We start from the raw sequence: 21,986 nt of genomic DNA, 5'->3' as shown, positions 1-21,986 counted from the left end.
CTACAGCTATCAAATTAGGAACCACATATTTTCTAGCACCAGTACTGAGATTCTGATGAAATTTCGGTAGAATGTTGATGCTCCCCGTGTGTTCTTAACAGCATGTTGAATTCCGGAAGTTCTAAGTGTTTCTGTGATATTCTCCCCAAGTAACCACAAGCATTATAACATTGCACGTATTCTACTGCATATCAACAACATTGATGTAACATTGCCTTTATTCGACATATTTCAAGAGCTGTCAAGAAATATAGCATTAACTCTACATTACAAATGTATCAATGCACTAATATCACTTTATAAATTGCACTGCTGCACTAATGTTACTTTATAAATTGCTTCATTGCTTTATCGTCGTTTTTGCATTAGTGCAACTGTAAAAGGGCCCTTTTCCACTTTTAAACTACTTAAATGGTAGGCTTACGGCAATGCAGCTACATTATATATGCAATAATATAATGCTCCATGGTTACTTGGGTCGTTATTTTGGTGGGGTTTTTGATAGTATCCTTGGAATTTCTAGAACTTAGAATGTAGAGATTTTTATGGGAATTGTAGTGAATCCATTGGTAGTCGTTAGAATTCAATGAGGATCTCCCCTAAAACACCAGGGTTCCCTTTGAAATTATTAAAATTCTTATAGATTTCACAAAAAATCCCATTGAAATCTATAAAATATTTACAGACATTCCAAAGGTTTATATGAAAGCTTTGCTTTGAAATTCCAACGGAACTGGAGATCAACGGAATCTTAAAGGTTTTTACAATAATTACAAAGATTGATTTTCAGATTTACAAATATTTACACAATAATTCGCAGGAATCCCACCGCAATCTCATAGATTCGTACAGAAATACCGTCTCAAATATACCCACAGAACTCTAAGAGATTAATATCCGGAATCCCATTCCCACCCCAATTCTAGAGTTTTTACCAGATTTCTAATATTTCCGTAATATTCCTAGAATGGTATTTGAACTTCCAGAATTATCATAAAACATACGACATCCCTATCGGAATCCCAAAGTTCCTACAGGAATTCCGGAATTCCAAAGGAAATCTGAGAATATGAGATGTCAGAATATACACGTAAAATTCAGAATTACATAATAAATATCTGAATTCCTACCGACATCCTAAAATTTCTAGAAAATAACATAATTATCGTAATGCCAGAATTTACACGAATATTACAAATTGCTACTGCCGGTAATTTTACCGGAATCTCAGAATAGGCGGGGTGAATGTTTTCGTAACCTCAGAATTCCTAAGCAAAACTCAAAGTAAAACCTTCCGAAATATCAAAACTCATATCGTTTTCCCATGATTTCTACTCAAAAGTAAATTATTCCATTCAATTCCGCAATCTCAAAGCATGTGTAGCAACCTCTGAAGCTAACTACCAGTAGCTTTGTAGTAAATGCTACCTTTATTCATAGCAATGCGTTGTTTGTAGTATGTTCGAAAGATGTAGAAAGGAAAATGACAAAAAACATGTTCCACTCGTATTCCATATATAGCGTTTACTACCGAGAATGTAGTAAACTCAACTTTACTACATTTTATTCATACGGCCCATTATTTTCATAGAAATAAACTTTTCTCAACACTAAAAACTTCACAAGATAAAATTTGGTGCAACTTAAGACAAACAACATTCATTTGCTACAAGTTACATTGAAATTGAAGCTCTATTTATAAATAATAAAATCATTTGCAACGATCATCACCTCACCTCTTACCGAAATCTTTACTTCACACAGAAATAACGTTTTAATTTATTTTGCAAAAATATCCGACCGACCATTTTATAACGTTTATAGATTACGATGTTTTTTATATGGAGTGCGATTCAAAGCAAATAGTATGAGTTTTATCATATCCAATATATTCAAAAAATTTGTTCAAAGAGAATCAATTTTCTTCGTACGATTACTGGAACATGGTGGGGTGCTCATCCCTCTGATTTGATTACACTTTATAAAACAACTATTCGTTCAGTTATGGAATACGGTTGTTTTACTTTTGGAAGTGCTGTTCAGACATATTTTTCGAAGCTTAAAAAAATTCAGTTTCGGTGTTTGCGAATTTGTTTAAAATTAATGAATTCTACCCATACAAAATCTGTTGAGATTCTTGCTGGCATTATTCCTCTAAGAAGTCGCTTACACGAACTAAATTGTTAGTTTTTAATAAATTGTTTTTCAAATAATCATCCTATAATTGATCTGTTAAAATCCCTTTTCGAAATTAATCCAACTAACAAAATTTTACAATCATTCATATATTGTTCTGAAGAAACCATTATCCCAATTTCAACGCCTGGTTTTTATGATGGATGTCCATACCTTCCGCCCATGTATTGATTTATCTTTACTTGAAGAATTAAAACAAATTCCTTGTCATGCTCATTTTCGTATGGCTAAATTTTTATTTGATCGAAAATTTATTGGAGTGGAACAAAATCAAATATTTTTTACAGATGGATCTTTGGTGGGTAATATGGCAGGATTTGGAGTTTTCAACATCAATTTAGCCCACTTTTATAAATTGGAATCTCCGTGATCGATTTTCACAGCTGAATTAACTGCTCTGTATTTTACTTGTAATTTAATTGAAAATTCCGCTCCTAACATATATATGGTATGTTCTGATAGCCTTAGTAGTCTTAATGCTTTAAGTTGTAGTAATTTTCATTTCAAAACACATCGTACTGTTTTGCAAATTAAAAGCTTATTACATCGTTTATATTCTCGGGGATATGTTATTAAATTTGTTTGGGTACCAGCTCATTGTAATATTTATGGTAATGAACAGGCTGATTTATTGGCAAAATTGGGTGTTTTTTGTGGTATAACTTACAATCGCGATATTTATTATTTTGAATATTTTACAAAATTGAAAAAGTATTCTTTGAATAATTGGCAACTTTCATGGAACACGAGCATCCAAGGGCGTTATTGTTATTCTATTTACCCGAAGGTAAAGCTAGTTCCTTAGTTTAAAAACTTGTATGTTGGGCGTAATTTTATTTGTTCCCTCTCTAGATTGATGTCCAACCATTATATTTGTAATAGTTATTTATACCGCATGAACATTATAGATTCAAATATTTGTGAATGCAATGAATCTTATGAAGACATTGATCATATTGTTTTTAAATGTTCTCGATTTAGAGGACCACGAGAACAATTCTTTGACAACATAATCAGATTAGGTTTTGATATTCCTGTGTCTGTTCGTGATATTTTGGGAAATAAATATCTTCCCATATTGAAAATTTTAAATAAATATTTATATGAAATTTCCTATCATGTTTGATACTTGCTGTTTTGTTTTCTTTTTTCTTTTTCTTTTCAGCTATACAAGTTCAGAACTTTTTCGTGTCGTTGATTGGCTCTGTGAAACATTTGGATGATCCTTAATTATGATGACCTCACCTGGAAGACATTGGCTCCGTTATGGATCTACTCCGGAAGAGCCTTTAATTATATATTTTTGTTTTTTGTAACGTATTTTTGAAAAGATGAAGAGGTTTTGTGCCTTTTTGAGAAAGATTTCAAATGGAAATCACTCAAAGGGGTTTTTCCCTCTTCCAAAATTTTTATGTCAATAAACAATAATAATAATAATAATAGTATGAGTTTTATGATACGGCAAATATTTGATGATTCATCTGTATCAACATAGTATCTCAATAATCAGAGCTGATGCGAGTTCTTAACATATCAATACTACTCCAAAATATCATCTAACTTGGTCTGTCTTGACTATTTGTCCTGAGACTATGGTTAGACTAGATGATGATAATGTTAACTGTGAGATGGATTTTGAAAAATATTGTTCTATGTAGATGTAAAGTCTGTTTTTCCGTTGAAAGATTCTAACGTAGCTTTTCAAAAATTTGGATTGTCATCTCGATGTATATAAGATTTAGCATAACAAACCCATAAAACAATCAAAAGTCACGATGATTTGCTAACGGAGATGGTTCTCCCCCATCAACAAGCAGAAAAAAAAATGTCGGTTCGTGTGTTCTGTGTATTATGAATCCCGGTTTGTAATTTTTGACTGAGACGACATTCCACATAGATAAATAGCTGATCGTCATAAATTTTCAGTGAATGACATAGCAAAAAGTCTACCGTATCTATAAGCATTGGCATTGTTGGCGATGTACATTCGTATGTTATAATGCGGTAATACAGATGAAGCATGCGGGATATCTTAAAATAACAGACAATATTCAAATTAAATGTTATATTTTAATTAACATGTTTAGCTACCAAAAGTTTAATATAATCTAAAATAGAGAATAGTTCGGTAAACACCTTAACAGTCGTAAATTACCATTTGTCCATTTGTTTTTTTGGTCATTTGTCATTCGGCAAAGCATTTTTGGTCCTTTTGTTCTGAGACTATGCTCACCAGATGACAATAGTGTGAACTGGGTGATAGATTTTGAAAGTGATTGATCTAGGTGTCAAGTCTGTATGTTCGTAACCCTTTGAAAATTTTGCATGTCATTCCGATGTATAGTGGATTCAAAATAACAATCCCATAAAAAAAAATCAAATGTCACGATGAGTTGCTAACGAAGATGGTTCTTCTATCAACAGAACGCAAATTATCGGTCCGTATGTTGTGCGTATCATAAATTCCGGTTTGTAGTTTTTGGCTGAGACGACATTCCACACAGGAAAATATCTTATCGCCATAAATTTCAGGGAATGACAAAGCAAAAAATCCACTGTGTTATCTATGAGCGTTGGCTGTTTTTCCATAAACAAATTATCAAGTTTGGCACGCGAGCTAGCTAAATACTTTGCGCAAAAAAGTCAATTTTTTGATAAATCTAAAGGAAGGATGCAGCTTTCATTTGAAGTAAAAAAATAATAAAATTTTTAATCATCCTGTTTGTTTTAGTACTTTGATATCAAATGAATCTTGATGTTAAAACGTTCAAAATGTGAAAGTTTTCGAGAGAACACATATGGCCAAATAGGGAACCACTATAGCCATAACTGGTACACTTTCCCTATTTAACTCATGTCGCACATAATCATGAATATTGGATCCCACATCTAAAAAAAAACAAGTAAAGGAACCACCCCAGCACTCTTACATGACTTGCAGCAGAAAGCAAAAAACGCTTAAAACTCGTGACAAGAAGCATAAATTCACACTCGAATGGATTACGAATCCAAAACACTGCAGGTACGCTCAGCGAAAGGAAAAAGCAGACACATATCATTCAGTAGGTAGGTATACGATAAAAAAATGTTACTTACGTTTGCAATAATATGCATCAAAGCGGGGGTTCTCTCTTGCTGCCCGTTGCTGTCCTCCTCGTTTTCGTTGTAGCTGGTGAGCCTATTTTTCTTCACTTAAGTTGGAAACGGTGCAAACACTCTCCTTCTCTATCTTCTAATGCTGGGAAACGTCGTCCTCTGGGACTATATGTATGTAAGACTGTGGGTGGGATAAGGAGAAGAGGAGTAAATGCCGCCGTCACCTATGGGCAACTTTCGAAGGCGGCCCATAAATGTCTATGCAACTGCAGGCGAATATAAACGCACTCGGATGTACTCTGTGCAATGAGCTACGCGAGCTGGTGACGATACGACTCACTCTCTTTTTGGGATGGTACGATCACAATCTGGACGAAACGGGAGCCTTTTTAACGCACAAATAATAAATTGAAAATTTCCGTGATTAATTGAAAACTGCTCCAGAACGAAAGCAGTTATTTACCATTACAATTTGTGGCATGTTCCATGAATAAGTAAAGTTGGTTCATAAAAAGGTAAGTGGTACCGGTAAATCAACTAATTTTATGATTTGAAGTGAATAATAATAATTATTATTTTCTTTATTAGCGAGGCTTTCAAAGTGGATAATATTTTATAGTAAATAATTGGAAAATTCACCGCCAATATAAAAGTATGACCCATAAAGAACACGTATTATACCGATAGTTGCTAAAGCAATGCTGCATAGAAAGTATTGAAAAATCAAATTGCAACATCATTATCTTTAAATTTCATCATACTTATAAAGCATTTTATTGCGTTTGTATATGAAATATAGGCCATAGAACTGTATTTCATGTTACACAACATTTTTAACTGATACCAAAAACCGTATGATTCGATTAGTAGACTAGTTTCTGCAGACATTAAGATCGGAGTATGTTCTACAAAGTTGGGAAACAATTTCTGAAGACAAAACATTTGATTTTTTTGTTTCATAAAATATGAATGTTTTCTGTTATCCTCTCCAATGTCAAAGATTTCATGACCATGAATGTGTCCTTTCGAAAATATTATTTCGTATCGAAAAAGCTCCTATTTCATTACATGAAAAAAGCTTGCAATTAAATTATCCCTTACTAGAGAAAAATTGAGTGTTTGTAGTGGTGAGGTTCAAATCAATCTTGTTGTTTTGTTTTGTGCAAATGTTAGATCGAAAGCGTGTTGTTTGCCGTGCACGGAGAAAATGTAGTACTCAAAAGTGAGTTCATTCCACTCAATTCCGGAGGTTCGTGCGTTAATCTAATTTTATGATAATGTGGTAGAAGTTGTTTTCATTTGCAAAAGTAAGTTTAAAAATACTCAAATATGGGTTTTCCGTTTTCTCCGTGTGGAGGAAGATGACATTCGGCAATGTCCGCTGCAGGAAAGTTACAGCGTGTTGTTTGCTGCGGGGGAAGACGGCTCTCGGCAATGTCCGCTAGAGAAAAGCTCACAGCGTGTTGTTTACCAAGGACACCCGTGACTGTCTACATACAGAAATGCTCACTTGTTCAGCTTGTGAGAAGACCCGCTTTGACTAGGTAATTTACTTTGAGCAAATGTCAGATCGGATGCCAGGAACGTTTTGTTTGTCACGAGGGAAGATTTCCAAGAATGTCCGCGGGCGATAAAACGGAAATTTGACAATCATGTATTGCGATGCGTTCAGGGTGATGGAACTTAGGTTAAATACATGCGGAAAAATGAAATCCGGGGTGATGTGAGTATTGATTTCTAAGGAAGATCAGTAAAATTAAGCTCTGCAAGTTGTATGATTCAATGAAAAAATTATAATAAGGGATAACTTAACTTAACTTTTCAAAACGTCCTAAGTAACAAATGTAAACAAATCGAGATTATCATTGTAAGGCATTGGTTTTGCATCACTTAGCATCATGCGAGAACTCTCGTATTGATACATTTGCAAAAAATAATCTATTTCTACATTAAAAAAAACCAATGGACCTTTGATCAGAGAATAAACCATATGTCCTATGTAACATAATAAACAAACACGATGTCAAGGTTACATAGTACATTTCTCGAATAGGTTTCTAATTTTAGTCGCTTTTTTCAGAGTAGTAGTGCATTGCAAAATTGAAAAGCTCAAGTAGAAAAGCAAAATGAATTACGTTGGTCGTTTTGATGAAACATGTATTATCATATGAATCAACATTTTTTCGGCTTCCACTCCCCCTTCATATGATTTGCATATTGCTTGCAAAGCTGATATTAAGCAGCAGGATGTAAAGATCATGATAACATGCAGATCCATGTATAATTTCCCGTTACCAACACGAGCAACGAGAATGCGCTGCTTGCACACACCAAGAGAGAAGAAACGTGATATATGGTATGAATGCAGTCGGTCCGTCGTGTAGTAGGAAACTCGCATCATGTGAGTCCCATGTCCACGAGAAAGTGTGAGCAAATCCCATTTCCGAACGAGGGGAAGAATGAGAGAGAATCAGCGAGAGAGCAATAAGTCCTATATACAGCTCCTTCCCTCCTTCTGTTGCTACATAGAATATATAGACGGAGGGGAAATGGCGACGCCGTGGCATTGAATGAGTCACAACAAAGTACAGCTGGCGTTTCCGATTATCACACCACAACAAAATGAGCACACGTGGGTGCAAAATGCAATAAAACAAGTTTTCTGTGTGCACTAATTAAAATGTCCGAGACTACTATAATTGAAACAAATTGACCAAAGTGAATGTCCAATGTAACAATTGTTGAAACAAAACGACCTATGTGATTCATCCTATGCACATAGTTTTGATCAAAAACATCAGATATTTTTTGTAGATTTCACTGTAATTTACCAATAAACTGTCAAAATGTCCATCCTTACGTTGAATTCTATTACACTGCTTCCCTCTGAAGGCTACACAGTGGAGACAAATTCTTCAGTTTGATATAGTTTCAAAATATGTTTTCACAACCTTTAAGCTCGTTTTTCTCGAAATGTGTGAATTGTTAGATAGGTCGTTTTGAAAAATCACGCGAGATTTTTTACTATTTTTAGGCGCATTTCAAGCCATTAGGATATCTCTTCACGAGTGGGCTTGAAAATGGGTTCTTTCATTATTCAACCAGAGCTTTCACATGTGTTATCGAAAGCTACAGGTAGTATTGTAGATTAGTGAAAAATGTAAATTTAGTAATGTATGCTACAAATGATCACAATAGTGAATTACCCAGCAATTAAAGTTTGAGTTCTGAGGCACTACAAAGTTTTCCGGAGCAGCCGAGGGGGCAGTTGAATGGGCTATAACAATATTTTATGAATAAAATTAATACAAAATTGGCTCCGTAATGTCTTATAGCACTTGAGCCTATGAAAATCAGATAATTATGAAATATGTTTGTGGCATATAAGTGCAATGTGTCATTGAAATCATTTGAACATGCTTAACTGTATTAAACAGCATTATTGATATACCGTCGTTGGGGGTGACAATGGGTCAAAAAGGGATATGTGCGATTTATTTTTTGAATAACTATCGCAATTTAACTCCAATAAACTTCAAATTTGGTGTGTATGTACTTTGATGGTACATTAACAACTGTTCAAAAAATTAAAGACAAATATTTATTCACAGCGGCACCACAAGTGAATGAAAAATGACCCAATCTCACCCCATAGAGGGGGTGACATTGGGTCACTGTAATTAATATAACTTGTTTTTGAGAATATAATTTCAAAACCATTCACAACTGAAAAATATTGATAAAAAACGATGCAAACAAGACAAAAAGATATCTAAAATGTTTCACAAGTATGATAAACTCACTTAAAAGAAAGATTATACAGAAAATTGAAGAGCTATGAGAAAAAATATGTAAACCCAACATTTATCGTCAAGTTTACATAAATTTTCTTGGTTTTTCCCTCAAATTGTCTTCAAAGTCTCATCCCCATTGCTATAAAGCCCATTCAGTTTCCCCAAAGGTGTACTGAAACAGTGATTATTTTAAACCTTCGCAAATAGTTAAATTTCGGTGCGACATTCCACGATCAATAAATTTCAGGCAGAAGTTGACGTCATAATCTCAGTATTTCAGCGATCCAACTCATTTGTACTTCCTTGAGATGTTTCTGTTATATGAAAACACTGATAAATAATCAAATTTAGAAAAAAACACCCTTTTGATAAAAATTTACGATGTTGCTGCGCACGAAACACAGTTGCTGGTTTGAGAAGTTGTCAAAATGCGTTATATTGTTATTCAATGTACGGAATACTTAAGTAGACTTGTTTGATGTTTCAGAGATGCTGTATATAGAAAGAATAAACACATCTTAATGAAAAAAGAGAACACCCGGCACAGTAAAATGTCAAAAAAGTGGATTTGGAATTTCATTTACTATCGTTCTTGCTTGACCCATTGTCACCCCCATTTTCAATGTTTTAGACATCGTACCGAAAAAAATATTTTTTTTTGTGGGAAAATCAAACAGATTCCGGAAAATACCTGTGATGTGTAATGAAAAGACTTTCAACATTCTACTAATACAACGATAGAGGCTAGAGTACATGCGTGATACTTTGTACAGGAGAAATTTAATGTTATAAATTTTATCTAGTTTCAACATGCAAGTTTATTGATGTAGTAAACCAAAACTACTATTTCTAAAAATGTATATTGTTATGAATTATGTGTAATAATATGTTCCCTAACATATAAATTATTAATTTTAGTAATATCAGCGTTATTAGCTGAAATATTTCACAAAACATATTTTTCCGTTTTGACCCAATCTCACCCCCTAGACCCATTGTCACCCCCATCGACGGTATTTAAAATAAGTGTTTTTAATGACTACACTTTCAAAAGGGCAACCATTCAAAATTCGTCGATATTCTCATTCAAAACTCAACTCAGAAGATACAAATAACTAAATAAACCAACTTTGATGGTATATTTTCTCTGATAATCATGCAAATGACAACCCGCTAAAGGCCCAAGGAAAAATGGAGTAAATGTCAAAAATTGAAAAGCAGTTTTCGCCCCTAAAACCAACAAAGCGAAAAATAAACAAAAACACGGCTTTTCTATTTTGCAAATAAAACAGTTGTGTGCTTTTTCGATTTGTCGATTGAAATGATGAAAACTACTTTTTCATTTTGACATTAGCTTGGGCCTTATATATCTCAGATTTATTTTGATTTTTTGGACTCGAACAATCAAAAGGACATAACTTCAAAACGGGCCCAAAGTATTTTTTTTATAATACCGGTCTCGGGAGCACCGTTCTCCATTGATTTTTTGGAAGAGCCTAGCTCATACACATTTAAGCCTTCTTAAGAAAAATATATATGTATGATATGCTTAGAATATCAAAAAGCACAATTTCATGAAATAATAAAAATAACTTACAAGCAGACTAGTAAACCTAGTTTTACGAATTGATTTAATTTACGATCCCTGATCTAGTTCGTAAATTGAGTTAACAGTGTATTTGTTTCTCTACACAATCAAGAATTTCAATTTACGGAGGGCATCTGGGGCCATCCTTAGCCTAGTGGTAGTGTCCGCGACTACAGAGGACATACGGATAAAGTGTTTTTATAAAATGTACTCTACGAATTTGGGATACCAAATGACCACAGTACTTGTTATAGTTTTGTAAATAAGCTATTTGATTAAATTGTATTAAATTAGGAAAGATCAGAGTTGAAGGCATCCTTAATTTACAAGTTCAAAATATCTCCTAGTCTAACTGATATAACAAATACTATTTGGTAGTTTGTATGCTGTACAGACATGACAACTGTGGTTCCGGATCATTTGGCCGAACGCCATCTGGTCGAATGCCGTTTGGCCGAAATTGAAAATAATAGATGATGAACAATAGTTAGCATGCATTTTTTATGAATTTCAAAGCTGAATTTCAACGAAGAATTTATTCTTAAAGAAGGATAAATCATCGTTAGTATTAGTTCAAGAAAAAGTCAATGCTGAAAGAAGAACATCCTAAATGAAAGCAATTATTAACTTCCCTGCAATCGGTAATAGTAGCCAGCAGAGATTTTTGCATTGCGTTTGTAGTCAGCTTTTGACAGTAACTAAAATACAGTTTAAAACTTTTTCGTCCTTCTGTAGCATCGGTTCGCTTCAATGCTTCGAATCGTAATTTTATTCATAGCTCTAGCAATCACGAGTTTTGGCTTCTTCTTTTCTCAACGAGGAAACAGTGAGCCTATTTGACGTGCACTTGACTATTGGTATACGAAACCAACGGTGCAGAGTTAATCTCGGAGAAAAATGACATCTAACCAAAGTTAACTCTTGTGCTAAAAATATGTTTTTAATAAGACTCTTTATGAGCGTATTATAAGCCATAATTCCAAAAAGCTATGAAACATATTCAAATATGAATGAACAGCCTATGATCAAAAGAAGGAAAAATCTCTTATGAAAATATAAGCAAGTGTAATGCAAACAATTATTATATCAGTATAACTACAAAGAACTGCCGATAATTTAAAGAAGGTAAAACTCCCAATAAAAATATAAGATTAATTATTGTCAATATTGACTATTTAGTTACAAATCGAAAGAATAGCTTATGTTTAAAAGAAGAAAAAAAATCTGCTGAAAATCACTCTGGAGTAAACTTAGCACGCCGTTGGTAATCCAGAAACGAACCAACTATCAGCTTAGAGTCTTGACGCGAGTTCACAACTTCGTCCTGAATTAACGGATCGTTTTAATTATTCTATTGGAGCACTATTATAGCGAAAAAATGACGTTCGGCCATATTATCAAAATCAACAAATTAATTACCTGATCAGTTATTAAGCCACACTTATGACTCATAATCATCAACGTTGAACCATTTTTTTTTGTTCGTGTTTCGGCTAAATGTCAATCGGCCAAATGACCCGTTCGGCCAAATGGCATTCGGACAAACGGCGTTTGGCCAAATGGCCGGACACCGAAAACTGTATAGAAGATCGTAATGTTAGTTCAAAAGTCAATGAAACAATTTTAAATAGAATAGTTTATGGTATAAAATTGGTGTTATGTTTAACGGGTATTTTACGTGTATGGCGTAATTAATTGAAAATTATTCTTGCGTGTTGTTGTTCTTTGATTTTTGAATGAACCTTAAACCATGACTTACATTTTTTTGGTGATTCAATGAAAATTAACATACAAATAGGACTTAAACCTAAGTATGAGACCTAATTTCATTGAAATTGTCCGTTTCTATTCCAACGAATTTTTTAACATGCTTGCAGCTTCCATACATAATTCATTGTTTCTTTTATATGGACAAATACAACACTTTTCTAAACTATAAAAAAATACCTTTTTAGTAACGAGCTCACTACAAACTTTGTTGTTTCATGTTCTTCAGCACTTAAAAAGTGATATGTGTCATAATTTAAGCACATATATCGGCAAACAAGCAGGTAAACTTGCACGGAAGTTGATGATAAATAATGGATTCTTAACAGTAAATATCTCAAAATCTGACGTGCTACGACATTTTCGAAAACGGCAATAGATACAACGACCTTAAATAATGTAAATAGTGGTATTTTGATGCTTAAAAAAAACTTGTTTCGTTGTGCTATGGGTACATTTTGTGTTTTATATGGAGCATACTTTGACATTGACGGTGTATTTTGAAATTATTCAGCGATAGATAAAATTTTTCACTTTTAATTTGAAAATTGGTTGTCTTACCGGTGCCATATCATACCCCTAATGGAGCTATTCCGTTTATTCGTGGATCATTATATGAACGGTAATGGTAAATAACTGCGTTTGTCATGGAGGCCGTTTCAATTTTCTATGGAGCATTTTCATTTTGTTTTAGTCGCAAAAACCTTTTTCCGGTTGAAACCGAGAGCTATAGCGAACGGGAGAGTGAACAGATGGATTTGGTTATCGGGGGTTTTTCGACAGGAAACCGATCTACTGGATTGACAGGTCACGAGCTTCTTCGTTGCTTCCTTGGGAAAGGGAAGAGAAATGCACTGTTCAAAATTAGCTCACGATGTGTTGTTTTCTCACACTATTCAAAGGTTGGACAAACTTCCTGGTAATTACAAATTTGTTTCACTTCCTCGTGTAGAGTCGTTAATTGGCACCACTTGAAATCATTCGATCACACTATTCAGAGTTTGGCACGGAATGAACGTTCGATTTTTCTGAAGCTGTAGCCAAGAGCAAGCAGCCTTCGACAGCTGCGGGTGGAGTTCACTAATTCGAATCGTAACTGGCTCAACCAGAACTATAAAATTTTGTCAATTTTTCAGGGAGAAATCAATTTTAAAGTGCACATGTAATAAAAATGCGGTGACACTAGGTGGCACTTCTCAAATACACTCAAAAAAAAATACGTGACACATTCAAGTATATAAGCACATTATGCATCACGTTGCATTCGCATCTTCACCGTGACGCGTTTTATTTTTTTCCAACGCTCTTTTTTTCGTGCTTTCCACACTCTTCAGTTGGTGCTGCAATCGATGCAAGCAGCTTGTACAAGAGCCGTTTCGAGGAATCACTCGAACAGCTTTTTGGAACGGATTGACCAACCTCGTACCGCTCGTACGAATCGATCGCAATAACTCGCGCGCGCGAACTCTCGCAAACTCGCGAACGTAAGGCGTAAAAGCACGTGCTCACTCACTGGCAGTTGGCTGGGGACTGAACCGATCGCGCGCCACTTCGGGCCGTTTTACCGATCGTTGGCGCGATCGCGGGAAGGTTTTCGCTTTGGAACCGACTGGCGACACCCGCGGTCGCTTGCGGTCGTCGTCGTTGGTCGGGCAGTCCCGTGCAGCGATGCCAGAATATGGAAATTTCCGCAGATCTACGGAATTGAAGACATTGTACTGGTCTACGGATTTCTTGAACAAAAGCTACGGAAATTGAATTCTGCAATCGAATCCAACAAAAAAACTTTTTGTAACAAACTTTTTTCAGAACTAGATTGTAATGACAGTTGCCAAATTAAAATAGGGGAAAAGCACTAATTTTCGACCTATCTATACGATTATGGCATACGAAAATTGGCACAGATTTCTTGTAGGTCGAAAATTATTGCTCTTCTCTTGCCGTAATACGGAGTATTTTTTTTTTAATTCAGGTAACTTTGATAGTACATTTCTCACAACATACTATACGGTATAGCATAATTTCTGCAGCAATACAACAGTGAAGAATATTTATATGACATTCCATGTCAGAGCTATTTTTGTTGGAAACAAGAACATTTGAGGCTTTATATTCCAATATTAAAAATGGATGAGGTATTAGCATTTTTGAAACGCTTATGAACAGTCTGTTCTACGATCATTATTTGTTAAAGTTAGAGTTCGTCACTTATCCTTGACAGCGTAGTTATAATTGAAAAGTAAATTGGAGTACCTTGTACCTTTTAATTCCACCCTAAATGCTTATCTTTGACAGATACGCGTATTTCGACTACCATTTGCAGTCTTTTTCAGTGTCAGTACTCGTATCCACTGGGTACGTGCGGATATGGAAATTTTCTGAAGAAGACTGCAAGTGGTAGTCGAAATACGCGTATCTGTCAAAGAAAGGCATTTAGGGTGAAATTGAAAGGTACAAGTTACTCCAATCTACTTTTTAGTTTCTCTATTGAGATTTTGCTCAGAGGATTCAAATGAGTTCTGTTTGATCTTTCGACCTTGACGCTTGCTCCTACGGGGGCGAGCGACGAAGGCAGGATCAAACATGTCGCGCGTCGGTCTAGTAAGTGAAAAAGTGGCGTGATTGGTTAGTGCTTTTTGATCCTTTGACCTTGACGCTTGCTGCTGGGCAGCGCGTCAAGAAAGCCAAGTTGTTTTTTTTCTTTTTCGGGTCGCACGCCTATTTTTGTCTGAGTGCTTTTATATAGCCGAGCAAACGAGTGAGGCTGAGAGTGGATTGTGGCTGCACAGTGAAGGATAAAGGATCAATTTGTGAGCTCGTTTCAGAACAGAACACCCCTTTTTACCTTTATTTTGTGTGGCTGCTTGGGCACGTCAGGAGTTAATCATCAATATTAACCTCCTTTTCCCGAGCAGCCTAGATAGCCGCGTAGTGTCGGTAGCGGTTGTTTCAACTGGCTAAGAATTAACACTACGGATTGCCTGTTCCGGTGGTAAAAGTCCACCTCACAGGTGACCCCTAATTTATGGTGTGATGCGTACCGTGCCTAAGAATGAATGGTTAGGGGGGTCTAAATAAAACCTAACCGCAAACGGAGACTGTGGGGTACCAGGACGCCCTCCACAGTATTGAGTCCTTCCTGTGCTACCCGGAGCAATGGTGCAGGTGACCTTGTGTTTCTCCGAGATAATCGGCTGCCCTTCTTCAGCCTCTATCTTGAGGCTTAATAAGGGTGGGATTATGAATATGTTGACATTTAATTTAAATTATCACCTTTATGGATTCGCATTATGCGTTTTACACAGTGTATTCTGTGCTCTTTCGCCTTTGGCGACTTTAAATAGATACCGATCTGGTTTTTTCGTTGCTGGTCTTTTTCGTGCTGAGATTGCAAAAAGCTTAATCCTGCCTAGTTTGGGTAGTGGCTACGGTTAGGTTAGCTCAGATCAATCTTCAGCATAAAAGAACAGCAACGATCAATCTTTGCAGACTCATGCAAAATGGTGCAGCCCAAGTGGCGCTAGTTCAAGAACCCTACTTTCGTAGAGGGAACTTCTATCTAGGTAACCTTGTGGACCCAGTTTTTGCTACTTTTAGCAAGCTTGAAATGGCAAACTCGCGCTCCATGCCCCGCGCATGCGTGCTCGTTAATAAAGCAATCGTTGCTACACTCATTTCTGAGTTAACTACCAGAGATGTATGTGCTGTCACAATCGATGTTTCTGTTGGTGACCTCAACAGGAAATACGTCTATTGTTCGGTATATTTACCACATGATGAACCATCCCCAACGGATGACTTCAAACGAGTTGTCGTACACTGCGTAACAAAAGGCCTTCCGCTGATTGTGGGCAGTGATGCCAATGCTCATCACATCATCTGGGGCAGCTCGGATATCAATTTGAGAGGCTCCAGTCTGATGGAATACTTAAGTAGTACAGACCTTGGATTACTTAACATAGGCAACCGCCCAACCTTCATGGTTTCTAATAGAGAAGAAGTGTTAGACATAACGCTCTGTTCGAATAGAATCAGTCACGAGTTGACGAATTGGCATGTATCAGATGAGGAATCATTATCTGATCATCGCTACATCTTCTTTGAACATTCAAATGTAACTGCGCAGACTTTGCGTTTTAGGAATCCCCGGTCAACAAACTGGGAACTCTACATTGAATTGGTTGCGACCAAATTTCATGGATATTCTCCGTCCATTGAAAATCCAAGTGATCTGGATGATGCCGTTGATACTACAACATCCTACATTAAAGAAGCTTTTGAAGAAGCATGTCCTCTGCGGTCTGTAAAGACTACAAGAGGGACCCCATGGTGGAATTCCGATCTGACTAGACTCAGGAAACAATGTAGAAGGAGTTGGAACAGACGCCGTTCAGCTGGATCAGAGTCGTTCAAGTCGGCTCGCAAGGCTTACAAGAAGGCTCTTCGTTCTGCTGAACGATCTGGCTGGAAAAACCTTTGTACAAATGTTTCCAGTTTGAGTGAAGTCAGTCGGCTGAACAAAATCCTTGCAAAATCTAAGGATTTCCAAGTGAACGAAATTCGCTTACCTAATGGTGACTTTACTTCTTCCGATGAAGAAGTTTTAGAATGTCTATTCAATACACACTTCCCCGGATGTGTGGACATAGCATCTACGGATGAACCAAATGTCTTTTCATGTAGTTACGAGTCTCTGGCCTCGGCTCGCAGTATCGTAACTACTGAATCGATTCAATGGACACTTAATAGTTTTTCTCCTTTCAAATCTCCAGGAGCGGATGGGATTTATCCTGTTCTGCTCCAAAAGGGATTTGAGTCTATCAAACATGTTTTGAAAAAGCTACTTGTAAGCAGTTTTGCTACCGGGTACATTCCCAAATCCTGGCGTGATATTACTGTAAAGTTTATCCCAAAAGGAGGACGTGCGTCGTATGAGGAAGCGAAGAGTTTTAGACCAATCAGTCTGACCTCTTTTCTTCTGAAATGTCTGGAACGCATTATCGATCATCACATCCGTGATGTTTATTTGGCAAACATGCCTCTTCATGTGAATCAACATGCTTACCAATCTGGAAAGTCCACTGTGACTCTTTTACACAAAGTTGTATACGATATCGAGAAAGCATTCGCTCAGAAGCAATCGTGCTTGGGTGTTTTCTTGGATATTGAGGGTGCCTTTGATAACGTGTCTTTCGATGCCATATTGGAAGCCGCACGAAACCATGGGCTACCTACAATGATTACCAATTGGATTCATCAAATGCTCAAAAACCGACATCTCTTCTCGACATTGCGTCAAGCAGCGATTCGAAAATTGAGTGTTTGCGGATGCCCCCAAGGGGGAGTCTTGTCACCACTTTTGTGGAATCTCGTAGCAGATACGCTATTCAGGCAACTCAATAATTGCGGTTTTCCAACTTATGGATTTGCCGACGACTATCTAGCTCTGATAGTTGGTATGTGCATAAGCACCCTATTCGACCTGATGCAAAGTGCTCTTCAGGTAGTCGAGAGTTGGTGTTGCCAATATGGCCTTTCGGTTAACCCGAATAAAACATCTATTGTTCTTTTTACGGAAAGACGAAACCGCGATGGAATTCGACCTTTACGTCTTTTTGGCACTGAGATTAATGTGACTGATCAAGTAAAGTATGTCGGAGTCATTCTAGATTCCAAACTTTCATGGACACCTCACATTGATTTCAGAGTCAAAAAAGCTTGCATGGCCTTCGTTCAATGCCGGCGAACCTTTGGTAAAACTTGGGGCCTCAAACCCAAATATATCAAATGGATTTACACAACAGTTGTTCGACCAATATTGGCATATGGATGTCTTGTGTGGTGGCAAAAGGGCGAAGTGAGAATAATCCAATCAAAATTGGGCCATCTCCAGAGGATGTGCTTGATGGCGATGTCTGGGGCGTTCTCTACAACTCCCACAGCAGCGCTCGAGGCCCTTTTCGACGTTGCGCCACTACACATATAACTTAAACAAGAAGCACTTTCTTGCTCTTACCGTTTATGGGTACTGGATCTACTGGAGAAAAATCCAGTGAATCGTAGATCTACACACACTTCGTTGTTTCCACTTTTGGTGAATTGGGACAAAATTGTCCTTGCTCCAAGTGATCTCACAATTGCTTGTCACTTTCCTTACAGGACATTTATCACACAATTCCCTTCACGGGAAGAGTGGACGTCTGGCTATTTGGAAAGAAGTATATCAAACAATATAGTATGTTACACTGATGGCTCCCTTCTTGAAGGTAGAGCTGGTGCAGGAGTATATTCTCGTGAGCTAAGGCTGAATCACTTTTAATCACTTGGTAGAAACTGCACCGTTTTTCAGGCGGAAATATTTGCTCTTATGTGTGGAGTGCAATCAGCACTTCAACAGCGCGTAATGGGTAAAGTCATATACTTCTGTTCAGATAGTCAGGCTGCTATAAAAGCTCTCGCTTCGGCCAACTCAAGGTCGAAGCTTGTTATCGCATGTCGAACTCAAATTGAGGAACTGAATTCAGTCAACTCTTTAAACCTTGTATGGGTACCTGGCCATTCTTCCATCGCTGGAAATGAATTGGCTGATGAGCTAGGGTAAATTATGTATTTTGGACAGGCTAAGGATATGTCTGGAAACAGCGATCGATTAACTACATTAAATACAAATATTTTATTAAGCAATGTTGCTTATATGCTTAACGTCCCATTGTACCTTGAGTTTCTGGGGAGAAAAAGCTTACAAACTGTAGTATTAGCTTCCAAAATAACGTTTTTTGGCAGCCTGTCTGTCATACATTTTGGACACCTAATACCTTGGACATACATCTGATACATATACCATGGTACAAGTGGTCAAGAAAATTATTCTAAGGCTATCTTGAATGAAGACAATTGTCAGTATGGAACCCATTTCAAGATAATTGTACCATGGTACGTATACCACAAGTATGTCATAAGTATAATATACATTTTGGACACCCTCATGTGAATATAATTTAGACAGAGGCGTTATCTCAATATCCATACAATGGTTTCTTGAAAAGACGATCATATCATATTACTGTAAGAGTTTACATGTGACTTATGCATTATTTCGCTTATTGGATGTGTATATTAGTGAAAATCCATAATTTCTTTTAATGCAAGCAAATATCCCCAGATCCAAGAAAAAACGCCTGCAAGTATGCATGCATGCGACATTCTAGTGTGTTTCATCAGATGGTCAAATTATATCAACTGAACCAAAACCATAATCTATTTTGGACAACCCCTAATTTATGCCTTATATACTCATGTTAAGATTTTAGATGAACTTAGCTTTAATTTTAGATATATTTAATCATGTTTCCACTTTCAAACTTTTTATGAATGCTAATTCTGAGCGCTATTATTGCATTTAATGTATGTTCTCGAAATGCACATCCTCCTGCATTCGTAGGTTTCACAGATGTTCTGTAGATACAATTTACAATTTTCATATTTTTGAAGCCAATTTGTAATTGTTATGAAAATTGTCATCATTAATAAGTAGCATAGGGTATTAACAATACAATACACGATTCCCGTACATGTATTCCTCACCATCTCATTGGAAATAAGCAGAGAACGACTAGCCTGTCCAAATTATATACGTTACCCTAGCTCGCGATGGAGCATCGCATGACTTCATTGGCCCTGAGCCGGCTATTCCAATTTCGAAGTGCTGGGTGAAGCTTCAGATAAACTCTTGGGCGGCAACTCAGCACAAGCAATATTGGAATAGTTTGGAGTCGTGTCGTCAAACAAAATTGTATATTACTGAGCCATCTCCAAAGGTGGCGAAATATTTAACAAATCTGTCAAAGCAGAATTGCAGTCTCTTGGTCAGAGCGTTGACAGGCCACTGCCGGCTCAACTATCACATGGCAAATATTCAGCGTGCTGACTCATTTGTGTGTGATAGTTGTGACTCCGATTATGGAACTTCGTATCACCTGATATGTAACTGTCCAGTTTTTGCGCAAATGCGATTCCAATTACTTGGTAAACACTTATTAAGTGAAACTGAATACAGAAGCCTGAATCTTCAGGACATCCTGTTTTTCTTAACCCGCTGTGGTAATGAGCTATAGGCTCTCTTTACGCTCATGCGTTTTGCAGTGCCCTTTTTAGGGCGCTGTTCGAACCCATTGTGGTATGGAGCTCATGCTCTCATTTCGCTTATGCGATCTTCCCTCTTCAAGGGACCCCACTCCTATTTCCTCCCATCTTTCCCTTCCCTTTCCTCTCCCATCGGGTAGATGATGAAATAGGCTCAAATATGGCGATGGCACAAATCTCCCAACTGGTGGGGAACGTGCCTTTGGAGCCGGCCTTCTGATACCTGATACCTGATACGGGGGCGAGCGACGAAGGCAGGATCAAACATGTCGCGCGTCGGTCTAGTAAGTGAAAAAGTGGCGTGATTGGTTAGTGCTTTTTGATCCTTTGACCTTGACGCTTGCTGCTGGGCAGTGCGTCAAGAAAGCCAAGTTTTTTTTCCTTTTCGGGTCGCACGCCTATTTTTGTCTGAGTGCTTTTATATAGCCGAGCAAACGAGTGAGGCTGAGAGTGGATTGTGGCTGCACAGTGAAGGATAAAGGATCAATTGGTGAGCTCGTTTCAGAACAGAACACCCCTTTTTACCTTTATTTTTGTAATTAAAAAAAAAACTTTGAATGGTTCGACACTACAAGTGTAGACTTGCGAAAGGTTCACTTTATTCAATAAACTTTGGATGGTTCGCCACTGTAAGTGTCGGCATAAGAATAAGAGTGTTCTATGATGTTCCAACCAATCGAGTTTTTTGTTTCTTTTCAAATAAGTAAAATATAATAACACATGCTTTCGTCCTGGCAGCTGTAGGAATGTTACATTTAGGTATTTGTTCAACAAACTTTGAATGGTTCGTCACATCAAGTGTTTGCATAATTTTCCACTACATAGAAATTGTTCATATCAAATGAAAATATTATATTTACAAATAAGCATGTATATATCTCACAAATCATTATTTATCATGGTCTAATCGCTTATCAAAGTGAATCCTGTGACCCAACGATCCTTCCCATTAACAAACATCCCTCCCAGTAACCTTTGTGGAGATGCAGAGGCAAACACGGTCTCCAAATAGCAAAGGTTACACACTAACATTCCTTCCCCCAATCCCACCTGACTGCAAGGACGTGGCCGGCGCCGTTATTGACCCTGTTTAAATAGAGGCACTGAATTATGCACATTGAAGAAGATTATGGCCAATCCCAGCCGAACTTCTAGTTGATTCTTTGTGCATTTTCACTGACTTCGGTCAATCACGGAATAGCAACCATTGATATGTGTAGTCAGTCTAAGCTAAGCTAAGCTAAGATTTTGCTCAGAGGATTCAAATACATTTAAAAGAGCGTAGTTTTTATAGCTGAACCTGAATTCGGTCTCAACAATTTTAGCGTTTTTTTACAAATTAGGGCTATTTTTGTAAACAAAGCTATAATTTTCATATGACGTAGAACGCAGACATAGTTTTC

At 36.9% G+C, this 21,986-nt stretch overlaps 1 protein-coding gene across 4 annotated transcripts in view; it reads right to left on the bottom strand.

The window, feature by feature from the left end:
• The window catches only part of LOC5576634 (pancreatic triacylglycerol lipase), a 98,057-nt gene extending 84,068 nt beyond the window's left edge, over positions 1-13,989 (bottom strand). Inside the window, exons 1-3 of one of the 4 annotated variants that reach the window (XM_021840081.1) lie at positions 13,146-13,853; positions 5,581-5,677; positions 5,293-5,473 (exon numbers count right to left, since the gene is read on the bottom strand). The gene's annotated coding sequence lies outside the window, so the exon portion shown is untranslated. The other 3 variants (XM_021840083.1, XM_021840079.1, XM_021840080.1) reach the window with 3 other exon arrangements.
• Positions 13,990-21,986: the final 7,997 nt, after the last annotated feature.

This window comes from Aedes aegypti, chromosome 2 (assembly GCF_002204515.2).
Source record: "Aedes aegypti strain LVP_AGWG chromosome 2, AaegL5.0 Primary Assembly, whole genome shotgun sequence".
Classification (NCBI taxonomy): domain Eukaryota; kingdom Metazoa; phylum Arthropoda; class Insecta; order Diptera; family Culicidae; genus Aedes; species Aedes aegypti.
Note: the sequence above shows the minus strand (reverse complement) of the source record. Positions and strands in the feature narration are given on the sequence as shown.